We start from the raw sequence: 13739 nt of genomic DNA, 5'->3' as shown, positions 1-13739 counted from the left end.
CCTAATGAACCACCGGAGTGTACACTTCCAATTGTTTTACAAATGGTTGAAATGGTAAATGTTGGGCATGTTTTGCCACAAATAAATCTGTTTTAAAAAAAGATGTGTTACTATTACTTCTAAGTAAACTGATAGATTCAAGGGGAGAGAGCAGTGTGTGTTGTGCTGAACTCAGTGGGTGGGAGCTGCTGCCCTGTCTTCATCCTGCGTGTTGGGGGAGACCTACACTGCCATTAGGTGCCGGACATTCTGCAGACAATTCTTGACCTACAATGATTTGATTTGTGATTTCCCCACTATATACTTATATTCTTTTTCAAAATGCTTGTGAAGATAATGTTTTGCATGTGTATGTATGTATGTGTGTGTGTGATGTTTGCGTTTGTATTTACATGTGCATGGGAACACATGTTCGGGTGCACATAGAGTGTATGTTGTGAGTATGGAAGACATTGAGACGGTCAAAGTCATATGTCTTCTTCAGTCTCTCTCTATTTCCTACATTGAGGCAGGGTCTCTCACTCACTGAAACTGGAATGTTAGCTGTCAAAGCAGTGGGCATTCAGTAGACTCCTCACTTTGAACTTTGACTTTTGGTCCTCTCGTACGCCAGCAGTGCACACTATGTTAGCATACTCTTGCCCTCATACTGGAAAGGGGATGCTGAGTCTCCCAGGCCGTCTCTCTTGTCCTGATGCTAGGCTATGATCATGTGTAGGTCAGAGGTAGTAAATGCATTTCCAATGTATGAGACTTCCAACTTGTAGAGAGTTTATCAAGATATGACTTCCTAGTAGAAGGAGAAGCAGTTATGCTCTGTCTCTTCTGATGCTTGAATGATAATTGTCAGAAAGGGGGGTCTGATGGGATATAAACCGGCACTTGACACACAAGGGTGCATGTGGGGCCTTTTGTGTAGTAATTTGGTTCTGTGCCAAGAAGTATGGTGAGAGGTTTTACTCTCTGGTAACTATCTTAGACCATTTCAAAATAGTCATCTTTGAGGCAAGAAGTATGGCTCAGTGGGCAAAGCCTTTACAGGGTTAGGGTTCAGATCCCTAGAACCATAGAAACCAGTCCTTTGTGGTGGCCCACCTGTCATCTTAGTGCCAGGGAGGCAGAGACCAGTGACAGCGAACGCTCCAGGTTCAGTGAGAGACTCTACCTCAATATATGACGTAGACACAGACTGAGGACACATGGTGTTGACCTGGGGCTTCCATTCTCACAACATAAACTGAATGTGTTCACACACATGTGAATACAGACACCACATACACATATACCACACACACACACACACACACACACATATATATATATATATATGCAAAAATTGTCCTCAAACTAGTTTTTTAAAAAAGAATCTAAGTATGAAATCAAATAAGGATGAACATTTAAAGAAACAATTAAAAATTTAGAAGGAGGTGTGGAGAAAGATGCTGTGGGAATTGGTCACATGCCTGCTGTGGGAAGGGGCTCTGCCATGTGCTGCTGTGTACAGCATATTCTCACCTCCTTGGAGCTTTATGCACTTCTGCTCCTCTGAAGACACAACTTTTTTTTTTTTTAAAAAAACCATTTCCCTAAACTTTATCTTCACAGTAGCTAATTGTATTCTTAAGTGAAAGTTGAGTTTTCCCAAATCTCATAAGACTCAACTTTGAGGGTGTCTTAGAGTTTCTCTTGCTGTGAAGAGAAACCACGACCACAGCAACTCTTATAAAGGAAAACATTGAATTGGGGTGGCTTACAGTTCAGAGGTCCATTATCATCACAGTGGGGCATGGTGACATGCAGGCAGACATGGTATTGAAGAGGTAACCGAGAATTCTATATCGTGCACAGGCAACAGAGAGTGGTCTGTCTCACTGGGTACAGCTTGAGCATAGGACCCTTAAAACCCACCCCCACAGTGACACACTTCCTCCAACAAGGCCACACCTATTCCAGCAAAGCCAGATCTCCTAATACTTCCACTCTCTTGGGGGGTGTGATTTATTGTTAAACCACCACAGAGGGCAGCTTCAGCATTTTCCAAACCCTTTGGCATTGCTGAAGGCATGCTGGATGGTTCCTGGAAGAGAGAAGGAAGGTGACTCAGAACTGGGAAAGAATGTGTCATTCCAAGCGGGAGCTGCCTTTTCCATGGAGCATGGATGGTCACTGGGTGTCACAAGCAGTAAAGATCGAATGTCCCCAGCTCACTAATGTCAAAATGACTTGGATGGGAAGAGGCAGTCATTTAGGAGAATGGATTTCAGATTTAGCAGGTATTGGTGAGAGCCTCTGATGACCTGCTCTCTGCTTGCCTGTCTTCCTGCTTCAGTGAAATGATTTGATTTGAAAGCATCTGACTCATATTTTAGTCATTGTTTGGTGGCTCCACCATCTGAGCCATTAGTAGGAAAAAAGAATCAATATGTCTCCAAGTGACAGTGTTTATTCTATATTCATAGACTTCCTAATTCTTCCTCAGAGGCTGGCTGCTGCAGCAATCACTCCCACGGCCCTGCCTCTCCCTTTGCAGTAATGGCGGACTGGTCTGCTTGCACATGTCTCTCCCGACTAGTGTGAAAGACTCGGGAGGTAGCGCCATGGCAGAGCCATTTTAATTGCTTAGCATTTATCAGGTCTTGGGTTCAGTCCCCAACACTGACCCACACAAAGGGTCAACAACCAAAGTGAGATTTTCTGCTCTCATCCGTGGAATGAAGCCATCTAGCTCTCACCAGTGTGTTTGATGGTGTTCCTTCCTGTGTATATGTGTAAATCTAGAAAGTGATCTTTTCTACCTGTGTTATAATAAAGATGATAAATGTGCTGGTATTTAACAAGTGAAGGGACCAAGAGGTCATCACCGACTCGCCTGGATTTAATAACAATAAGTTGGGGTAGGGGAGTAGGCTGTTCCTTCTTAAGTTTTCCTTCTATGTTTTTATAGGAAAAGCAAACAGAAGTGATTTTTCAAAGTCGTCTTTGTGCTGGACTCTACTCTTACAGTTCTCTTCACCATCGGAGCGTGTTACTATGCTGATGGTCTGCATGGGGCATGCACTGGCTTCTGGAACTCTCTCCACGCTGGGGGATCATGGACAAAGTGCTCAGCACTACACAGGGGAGACTGGCGTGGGCAAAGGCTACAAATCTAGTGGAGGAGATAGTCAAGCCGGGCACAGAAAACAAAACCCAGCCTGGTGTGCTGGCACACACATACTTTTGGAAGGCAAAAACAGGATGATCACACAAAGTTCGAAGCCAGCCTGGTCTACAGAATGAGACTCTGACTCAAGTCAGACAAAACAGTTACATGTTGAAGTCTATAAGAATGAGCGATTGAGAGCAGGGGAAGCAAAAAACAAGGGGGAGGGGCATAAAAGAATTATTCACTAGTAATATCCAAAGTTAACTAGAAACATCCTATAAAAAGCTAGTGAGTGAGCCGGGCGGTGGTGGCGCATGCCTTTAATCCCAGCTCTCGGGAGGCAGAGGCAGGCGGATCTCTGGGAGTTCGAGGCCAGCCTGGTCTACAAGAGCTAGTTCCAGGACCGGCACCAAAGCTACAGAGAAACCCTGTCTCGAACCCCCCCCCCCAAAAAAAAAAACCAAAATGCAAAACCACAACAATGCTGAACCGGAGTCAGGTAAGGTATAATGGGGGCAGGGCTTTGTCTCTGGTGACAGCCTCTTAAGCATCTGCCGAAAGATGGAGGAAAAGGGAATATTCTAGGACCCTGTGGCTGATGAAAACAAAAAGAACTGAAGGTAGGTGAGTGAACCTGGAACTCCAGAAATGTCCATGAGCTTTGTGAGATGGTATTGCAAGTAGGGACCAGGGTACACATTGACTTGATGAAGACAATTTATGAGAATTTTGATTTTACCGTAAGAGTAATGGGATACCACTGAAATGTTTTAGAGGGGATGGGGCAGTGTTGCAATATGGAGCGGCGGGGCTGCGTCCCCAACACCCCGGCCGCTTGGCTAGCTCATGCCCGAAATAACAACACACAAACTGTATTCATTTAAGAACTGCTTGGCCCATGAACTCTAGCCCTTACAGGCTAATTCTCGCACCTGGACTAGCCCATTTCTAATGATGTGTGTAAGCACCCCAAGGTGCGCTTACCGGCAAGATTCTAGCCTCCGTCCATGATGTCTCTGCTCCAGAGCGCAGAGTTGTCTGGTCTCTCTGGGAGCAGAGCAGAGTCTGACCTCACTTCCTCTTTCGCCCAGAATTCTATTCTGCTTACTCCTCCCATCTATGTTCCAAGCCATGAGGCCAAGCAGCTGGTTTATTATAACTTAAGCAATGAAATCAACAGATTGATATATGACACTCCCACATCAGGGCAGGCAGATGTGATCAGAATTATGTTTTTGATTTCTACCAGCTGTAGAGGGGAGGGATTGAAGGGGAGCAGATCAGGGAGGAGTCCATTTTAAATAAGGGACCACTGCAGCTTGCAGCTTTTTGGTTGTGGTAGGGAAGGAGAGATGTGGCCAGAATGTAGAACCACGCAGGAGAGGAAAGTGGAGGGACGTGGTATTGGCTTGGGTATAGGCACAGAAGGGAAGGAAGAAGTGTCAAGGTGACACCAACTTTCTGGACATGTGTTTCCTAGAAGGATCAATGAAAGAGTTGGGTTCTCGCAATGGAGAGGGCATAATTAAGGAGATGAAGTTCTTTGCATATTGAGATACCCAAGAGTGTTTAAGTATTTGCTTGGTGCTCTAAAGAGAGGAGTGCAGTCTAGATATACGAATTCAGGGGTCTTTTGCCTGCATGTGGTCCTGACACACAGTGTGACTGAGATTACCCAATGATGTGAGAAAGGAAGCCTGTTGTATGGACCGTGAGGGTCTTTCCTTTTAATAGGACTGTAGAATATTTCAGGACTTTGCTGAAGACCACCAAAAGAAACTTAAGAGGGGATCGCTTGGGATTTAAGGTGACAAGCAGTTATACAGAAGGTTGTTCTATCTAGTGACTAAAGGCATTGTTTCTTGCCTGGAGGGCCAGGGGCTGGCTCTCCAACTCCAGCTTTGTTCTTGGGCCAGATTCATCTTACTTTTTTCCTGTGAAACATAAGAATAATGGTATGTTTTCTTCTGCATCTTGTGGTTCAGGCAAGGGTCAGATGAGCTGGTGTAGGCAAGAGCTTTCAAGTCAAGTCACCATTTCCACAATGGATTACAAGACTGCCTTGTACCTGTGTGTTTCACTTCCCTTCAGAGTCAAAGGAAAATGTAAGCCTTTGCAGCCTATGCTGGATTGACACAGAGCAAAGGGACTGCTTGATTTTTTTTTTAATGTCTCAAAAAGACTTTCACATCTTAGCCGAAGCCATTGTGCTCTTTTATACAGAATAATAGGCAGAGTGATGGGGGCCTGGTGATTTGATGAACTTCAAAGATACCCAGAGCCAGTCAAGGTCTAGAGAAGGACATCTCATTTGATCAAGAGTGCAGAGTGCATATTTTTAAAAAGTGAGGGGCGATAAAAGAATTAGGGCTCTTCATTCTGGAAAGCCACAGGGTAAGAAAGAGCCTGATTGAAATTTATGAAATAATGAAAATCATTGGATAAAAATATGAACTTATTAAGTGCCAGAGGATAAAACTAGGAATGATTTTTTAAAAATCATTTTAAAGAAATAGTTTTAGGGCAAAGTAAAAATAGTACTTTTTACACAGGCATTGTGAGCACAAAGATCTTATTACTCTCCAAGTTTGCTGGGACCCAAATCCAATCAAAGAGAGCTTTACAATATTAGAGGTCAGTGTCATGGGGGATTGTAAAAGTAACCTAAAATAATGTGGCAAAATTGCCCATTGAAGGAAAGCATCATGGGGAGCTTATTAGGCTTCCTGTCTCTGTCTGACACTCTTGCCTAAACCAGGCTTCTAAGTGGGCCTGCTGAGAGTGGAAGGTACAGGATTTGGGCTAAAAGAACTTACTTGCAGATATGACCTCTGTGACCGTAGGGAGTCACTTCTCAATTTAACTTATTATTTAGAATTTTTCTGTGTGTGCAGACACGTGTGTGCTGTGCAGGTGTGCATGCACAGATGTGCACAAACTTTGAAGAGGTCGACCGAGGAGCTCCTTCTTCAGCAGCTGTCTGCACTGATTTTTGAGACAGGATCGGCCATTGGGATATGGGCTGGCCAGTTAGTCCACTGACCCACCTGTCTTTGCTTCCCCAGTGACCATGTACGGGCCCGCCCTGCAACTCCCATATCAGGGTGAAAACCCTGCCACTTCCTACTTCATGGCTTCCTTTTCAGAAAATAGATTTCCCGACTTAATTTTTATTTTCTCCTTTAAAGATTCCTTTTTAAAAAGTTAAAAATAGCCACACGGAGACCCCGTGATCCTTCATTCACTGACCCAGATAGTCTAAGAGCAGGTATTTTAAGAGACTGAAGTGGCGTCTCATCTGGGGACATAGGCTGGCTCTCAGGAGCCAATGAGCTCAATGTAGTAATAAAATATTAATCCTGTTTCCCATACTCGAAATGTTCTTCTTGTTTCTCCTTCCTTTCTAAATCCTCCTTATCCTTTGGTGTAGTGTAGAAAAAGCTCTGGATTTCAGGGCAAAAGTTCCCTGACTTAAGAGTTACTGGATCTTGGGTGAATCACTTCAAACTTGTGTTCATTTGTAAAACAGAGATGTTAGAATCTCATGGAGAGAGAGTTGAGGGAAAGAGTCCAGCCAGGCTGGTGGAGTAGGAGCCAAAGAAGCACCAACATTGGATAAACGTGGGATCAATAATTTCTAATTTTTGAACTTCTGTATTGGTCTGTCCATATAATACAGATGGATTTTTTTTTTTTCTGAGATGGGGCATCTCTGTATACCAGCCCTGGTTGTCCTGGAACTCTCCTTGTAGATCAGGCTGGCCTTGAATTCATGAGGATCTGCCTCCCTACATCTCCCGAGTGCTAGGACTAAAGGCGTGCACCACTATGCCTGGTTACAGAAGGATTTTTAGCTATGTTAGTCTTTCATATTGGCTTTTAATTTTTTTCACATCCCCTCTGGTGCATAAATTCTTGCAGGATGAGGATGCACACTATTTTTTCCCATCTCTGTGTTACAGGAATGGGCACCTAGTCCTTGATTGCTAGAGCGCATTGCCCATTTAACTAAATTTGGGATTGGTATACAACACAGGTCATTTTCTCTGCTTTCGTCTCTCCAGGTGCACTATGTTCTCCTAATGGGGAGCTAGCAGGAAATCTTTCAGGCTTCCATTATCTTGTCAGTTTGTAGCTTCTCATCAAATAAGAGCTATTGGCGTATTTGAAGATGTCACTGACATGCCCTGAAAGGAAGGTTTGAATCTTTACGGACAGCGAGGGTGGGTTTTGCCTGAATCAGCACTGCTCTCCTTCCCATAGGCGTGTTTGAGGAAGGATACCCCCAAACCCCTCAGAACAGTCTTTTTGTCTTTCAGACTACTTTTTCCTCTTCTTGGATACTGAGGTCTATAAAGAAAGCCCACTGCTGTCTCTTTTAGCTGTGGTGGCGGGTAGATTTTACCGTGGCCCAAAGAGCCCGTGTACTTTGTGTAAGAATGTCATTACTAACTGTCCCTACGGCACCACCCACAGACCCCTTGTTAGATTGTTCCACATATAGAATATGTTGGGGCTGGAGAAATGGCTCAGTGGTTAAGAGTACTGACTGTTCTTCCAGAGGACTTGGGTTCAATTCCCAGCACCCACATGGCAGCTAACAGCTGTCTGTAACTCCAAGATCTGACACTCTCACACAGAGATACATGTAGGCAAAATACCAATGTATGTAAAATTAAATAAATAAATTATTTAAAAAATAATATGCTGACATAATAAGCCTTTATAACTTGTGAATATAACATTATTTGAACATATATACTTGTATATATACTCCAGTTAAGATTAGGTATTCTAGGGAAAGAGAGATTTACACAGTTTTGGTTGGAATGAGAAATGGATTCTATAGTCACATATGTTTTAGTGTGAAGGCCTCAGTTGGTGGTACTGTTTTGTGAGGGTTGTGGGGCCTAGTTGATGAAGATGGGGCCAGAGGGACAGAGTTGGATGGGTATGGTCCAACCTTGCTTCCTGTCTAGCCTTCTCTGCTTCCTGGTTAGCCACTACTAGAGACATGAGGAGTTCCCACCACCATGAGCGCGGCCATCTGTGTGTCATGCTAGGTGTTTTGTTCAATTGGTGAGAAAAGTAATCAACACACACACACACACACACACACACACACACACTCACAGTGGGAAGATGGCCACATAAAGACAAAGGCAAAAATTGGAGTGATGCAACCGCCAGTATGGTTGGGAGCCAGAAGACATGGAGGATGGGCACTTGATTTGGAACTTCTGGCTCTGGAACAACGAGAAAACAACTCTTACAGTTTGAAGCCTCTGTGTTTATGCTACTTTGTTTATGGAAGCCACAGGAAATTAACATGCTGCCTCAGAGTCTAAATAAAATATAGCCCTGCTTCACATAATGGCCTTCCAGCCAACGGTGAACCACAAATGCCTTAGTTTTCCTGTAACGTAATGGAGTCAAAAGCTCCTGCAGGGCCTTTGTGGACATGGAACCATCATTACAGTACAATGCGTCACTCGCGTGTTTGTGGTGGTGATGATTTAAACAAGCCCGCTGTGATGTCAGCTAAATAAAGTACAGCACATAGAGTTACACAGGCAGAGAACAGATGCCTGTGCTTCTGGCTTACGTCATCACTCCACCACACATCGTCCTTACTGTTATTTTAGAGTGTGCTCCTTCCACTTACCCAAGGTTTGACTGTGAACAATGAGCAGAAGCTTCATACCACGCATCTCAGGGTTACCACGTTGCCTGGCTGTGGCAGGAGGCTGCAGAGAGTGACTTCTACAATGTAGGTTTGAGTACGTTTGCTCTTTGGTGTCAGCGTGCTAGCAACATCACCCAGAGAAGCACTTCTCAGGACATATCCTTGCCATTAAGTGGCATATGATGCTACAAAAGGCAGGCTCTAAATACAACTGATTCTTTACTGTCCCCTGAAGGGCTATGGTCCCAGTTCTGCCATGTTTTATTGGTGATTACCTAAGTATAAAACTCCCAGCTTCTGATCCCTATGCAGTTCTCTGTGTGTGTGTGTTATTGTGTATGTGTGCTATAGGTATGTGTGCACTAGGCTGTATATACATATATGTGGGAGCTTGTAGAGGCCAGTGGTCAACATTCTGTATCACTCTTCTTATCTCTCCTCCTCTGTTTCCAGTGCCCAAATGGGCAGCAGGAGACATGAAGTTGGCTTGTTCTTTCCACCATGTGGGTTCTATAGGTTTTTAGGCCTGGCCACAATAGTCTTAACCTGCTAGGACACCTTGCTTGCCCTAAGACACATATTTATTAAATTTAATTTTTTTAAAAATTATTTATGGATATTTTGTCTGCATCTGTGACTATATACCACATCATGCCTGGTGCCATGGAGACCAGCAGAGGGCTAAAGATCCCGCAAATTGGAATAGACAGTTGTAAACCACCATGTGGGTGCTGGGAATGGAACCGGGATCCTCTGCAGGAGCAGCCACTTCTAACTAGTCAACCATTTCTCCAACCCCAGGGCATGGAGTGTTTAACTCCCAGATCACTGAATGATGTGGCCAGATTTGGAAACCCTCTGATACAGATAATTCAAGTCACATTTTGGCCTCTCAGTTCCCTAACCTCCTTAGTTCCCAATAACCCCTTCTACTCAGCCACACAATGTCACAGTTATATTCTAGAGACGGTGACTGCAGGCATTAGCCCTACTGGAAATGTTAGTTTCTGATACCCCAATTTGATTTATGCCTCCTCACTTCTGTCCTGATTCCTTTTAAACCCCAACTTCAACCATTTTTTTCTTCAGCCTTACCAGTCCACCATGTACTCAGAACCACCCTCGTACCTCAGCATCCACCCTTCCCAACATGAGTACAGGGTCCAGGCTCAACTCTCACGCCTTTACCTGGGAAACTCCCAGACGTGACAAATGTCTCACTGGAGAGACTGAACCTTCAGCTTTGCACACACCAGGAAGGGATGTGACCACTAAGTTACATTCCCAACCCAGGCAAGTGTTGAACTTGCTCTGCAGCCCAGGTAGGTCTTGAACTCTCTGTCCTCCTACCTCAACCTCCCAGGCATCTGGGATTAGAGGCCTGGCCAGACTTGATAAATCCCTGTTATCACTTATCCCTGCATTTGAGCAGCCAATCCCAGAATGTGTCACATAGACATACGCAGCAGGATTCTTGGGTAATTTGGAAACCCAGAGCTCCAGGGGATCCTCTGCCACCTCTTGACTCTTGGCTGTAGCTAAGTCACTTTTCTGTTCTCTGAGGGGCTGTTTCACAACCCGTAGCTGCAAAACAATTCCCGTTAGCGTCTCTGGACTTCTCACTCCGCCATGGCGGTGTCCCATCCCATTTCCAGACATGGGCACTCTCAGTAACCGTGTCTTGACCCTTCCACCTGTGTCTTGCCATGGAAACCTCTCACGTGATACACCTCTCCTTCTGGGAGAAGCATTCCCTGAGGCTTCTGCCCAAGGGAACGTGGTGTCCCACCCTGACCCTTCATCTTCTACCTGCTTCCTTTAAAATCACATGAGTCTCATTCAAGAAGGTTCTACCTTCAAGTCATGACCATCTTCCCAAAGCCCCAAGTCCTCATATTATCACGTTGGATGTCAAGATTTTAACATATGAATTTGGGGGCGATAAACATTCAGACCATTATCTCTAAGGTATTCCATTGTTCCAGATGGGAAGAACTGAAGGTCCAGAAAGGCCAAAGAACTTGTCCAGGTCCACACAGTAAAACCCAGGGTCTCTAGCCTGAGACCAAGCTTCATTTGACTTTATTATGAAGAACAAATGTTGCTGTGCAGGGGTGGCATTGCCACTGTGCCGGAGGGGTGGGCACCGTCACAGTGCCGGAGGCATGACACTGTCAGTGCCAGAGGGGTGGGCACCGCCACAGTGCCAGGGGGTGGGCAGAGGGGTGGGCACCGCCACAGTGCCGGAGCCTTCTCACATCATTAATCACGGAGATGCCTCTACAGATATGTTCTCAGGACAGTCTGATGGAGACAATTACCAAATTAAGATATGTCTGGGTCTTAGATACATAGCTTTATGATGATTGAACATTTTGAATTTTCTAAACTTTCCACATTAGAATTTGCTATTCATCTATTTTACATATATCCATGTACTTCTCTTTATCTATTTAAGTTTTTCCATACAGTATATTTTGATCATGTTTTTCTGCTCCCTCAACTCCTCCCTCCTTTGTTTGAATAAAAAGAAGTGCCCTCTCCTGTGTTCTAGTTGTGGAACATGTGTTGGTTACTTGGTCATTTATCAGTAGGAACTTGTATTATCCAATTTCTGGCTGTGCTGTTGAAATAGAGGAGGAATTAGTTCACCACCTGCCAATCACCGTTTTGTAATAGGCGTGTTCATAAATGATTTCTGAGTCATTTGTGGCAGCATTATCTGAGGTAACACAGGCTGAACACCACTGTTAGCAGTATCTCTGTGCTCTGGGGTTCCTTCGTCACCTCTCAAAGGGGACATAACCAACTTCTGACAAAAATCTTCCTGGAGGGAAGGGCTATGGGAGTTCTGGACTAGACCGGTGTTTCCCATTCTTTCCGGTGTGACTTTTCCATTCCAGAAAAGTATATGAAATCTTTGGCATTTGTGAGTGTATCTGGAACACAGAAAGAACATATAAACACTACCAGCAACCCCCCTCCCCCATCTACTTAAAATTCAGCAAAGGACTCAGAAGCGTAAGGGTTCGGTCAAGCTACCACTTGTCAATGGTTCTCACATAGGAAAAACACCTTTGTATTTCCCCCCTAATTACCTAAATAGTTTTCCCTGAGGGGGCAAAACTGAAACACACTTTAAATTATACAGTAAAATAGAAGTCATTTGGCATCCCACTGCTTTCAGACATCGAGTTAGCACTTTGTAAACTTACAGAGACTTTCCTTTAAGCACGTACACTATTCAAGACTGTTTTGCATGAACAGGACATAAAAGATGCTGTTTCATCTGAGGCTTTGAAAACATCAACTTCCACTCTGCCAACGCTCTTTCATACTTTCTCAAAGAAAGGAAGGGTTAGCTGCTGCCACCTCGTATCTCTTACGCCCTTTACCAATGTAGGTGCACATAACTAATATATAATTTCATATAATCACTCATAATGATGGATATGTATAAAGTGGAGAAAGGGATGATATAATTTTTCCACTTGTTAACGAGCCAAAAAATGGTGTCAGCTCTGAATTATCAACTGTTATTAGTTTTGATTTACAACATAGTTGTAGTAATTTACTCTACCATGCTCCTATTTATAAGCAAAACCTTTTCCCATTTTTTCCTATCCTAACTCATAAATTTCTTTAAAAAAGAAAAACTACCATTAATCTTGATAGAGTTGTGAGAAGGGCACTTATTAAGTTACTGTCATGATTGCCAAAAAAGCCAGTATAATGCTTAGTCTCTTCTGGAATTTCCATCAGACATACAGAAGGCTGTGTGGTTACTATCTATACTTTCAAGTAGTGCCCCTTTTTAGTGGGACCTTCTCAATAAGGTGATCAGATCATATTCCCAGCCTCAGGAGTTACTACTGTTACTACTAAATCATTCCGTGGGGAAACTGTTGCTGAAGCAGAAAGGTTCCGGGTGGCTGACGTGGCAGGGCCGTTTGCAGTGTCTGCCAGCTGTGAGTCACAGCAGGCTGTCATGATGGGATATAGCAGCAGCAGCAGCAGCTCCTGATTTAGGAGCAAAGATGTAAGTACTTATTCTCACCACTAACAACCTCTCCCAAACCAAACCCATACTGGAGAAAACTAAGAGGGACTATAATTCCCACTTGAGACCCTTCTAACAGATTCATTTGAAAAGCATTTAGTCTTAACCAGAGAAGAAAGGCGTTCTGGCCAGCACATGGTTTCAGCAAAACGAAGAACTGAACAGGCTCCTGTTGGCAAAAGCCCCTCAAATTCAGTGGTGGCTAGAGCTGCTTTTGACCCTCACTCTGTACAGTGACCACGTACCCTGGCCTTCGCTTGCTGGATGGAATGCATGGCTAACGTGCATGTAATTTCAACTTTCCTAAAAATTTCGGCAAGTTTGATTATGGGAAGATGAAAGGAGGCTCAGCAATTACAGTGTTTGGGGAAAGGATAGAGCCTGTTAAATATTTTAAGGAGGATTCGAGCCGGCTACAGCTGACTTAGAGACAACGTGGAAACTTCTGTTCTCAAGCCATAAGATGACTAGGGGCGTGGTGGTGCCTGCCAACACTGTGACAAACGAGGACTTGGCACAGATCCGTTGAGCAAGCAGTGCCTGTGTGGCTGCCGTTCCCAAGGTTTACATCTCCTGACGTCGTGTCCAGAGTTCCTGGTGTTTGCAGAGTTCATAAACCATGTGTTTACAGGTTGGTGATTTTTTTTTTTTAATTTTCTTTCTTTCTGTGGAGACTCTGCTCTGCTCATCAACTTTGCGCGCAACCTCTCAAGGGAGCATCTGTCATCTAACTAGAGTGCTGTTAACTTATTGACCACCAGGTAGTTTTAATTCTCACCTCTCTGCTGGGAATACCTAAGTAAACAAGGTGAAAGGAGTGATGGCCCCTGTGGAGTTTGCAGCTCGGT

The 13739-nt window shown here is 44.2% G+C and overlaps 1 protein-coding gene across 1 annotated transcript in view; it reads left to right on the top strand.

The window, feature by feature from the left end:
* The first annotated feature begins 12877 nt into the window (after nt 1–12877).
* Nucleotides 12878–13739, top strand: part of Sec16b (SEC16 homolog B, endoplasmic reticulum export factor) — a 62218-nt gene continuing 61356 nt past the window's right edge. Inside the window, exon 1 of the mRNA XM_050135309.1 lies at nt 12878–13522. The gene's annotated coding sequence lies outside the window, so the exon portion shown is untranslated. The remainder of the gene's footprint in view (nt 13523–13739) is intronic.

This window comes from Alexandromys fortis, unplaced genomic scaffold, assembly GCF_014885135.2.
Source record: "Alexandromys fortis isolate MF-2015 unplaced genomic scaffold, M_Fortis_MF-2015_v1.1 scaffold_21, whole genome shotgun sequence".
Classification (NCBI taxonomy): Eukaryota; Metazoa; Chordata; class Mammalia; order Rodentia; family Cricetidae; genus Alexandromys; species Alexandromys fortis.
The sequence above is the reverse complement of the archived record's forward strand: the minus strand, read 5'-3'. Positions and strand labels throughout refer to the sequence as shown.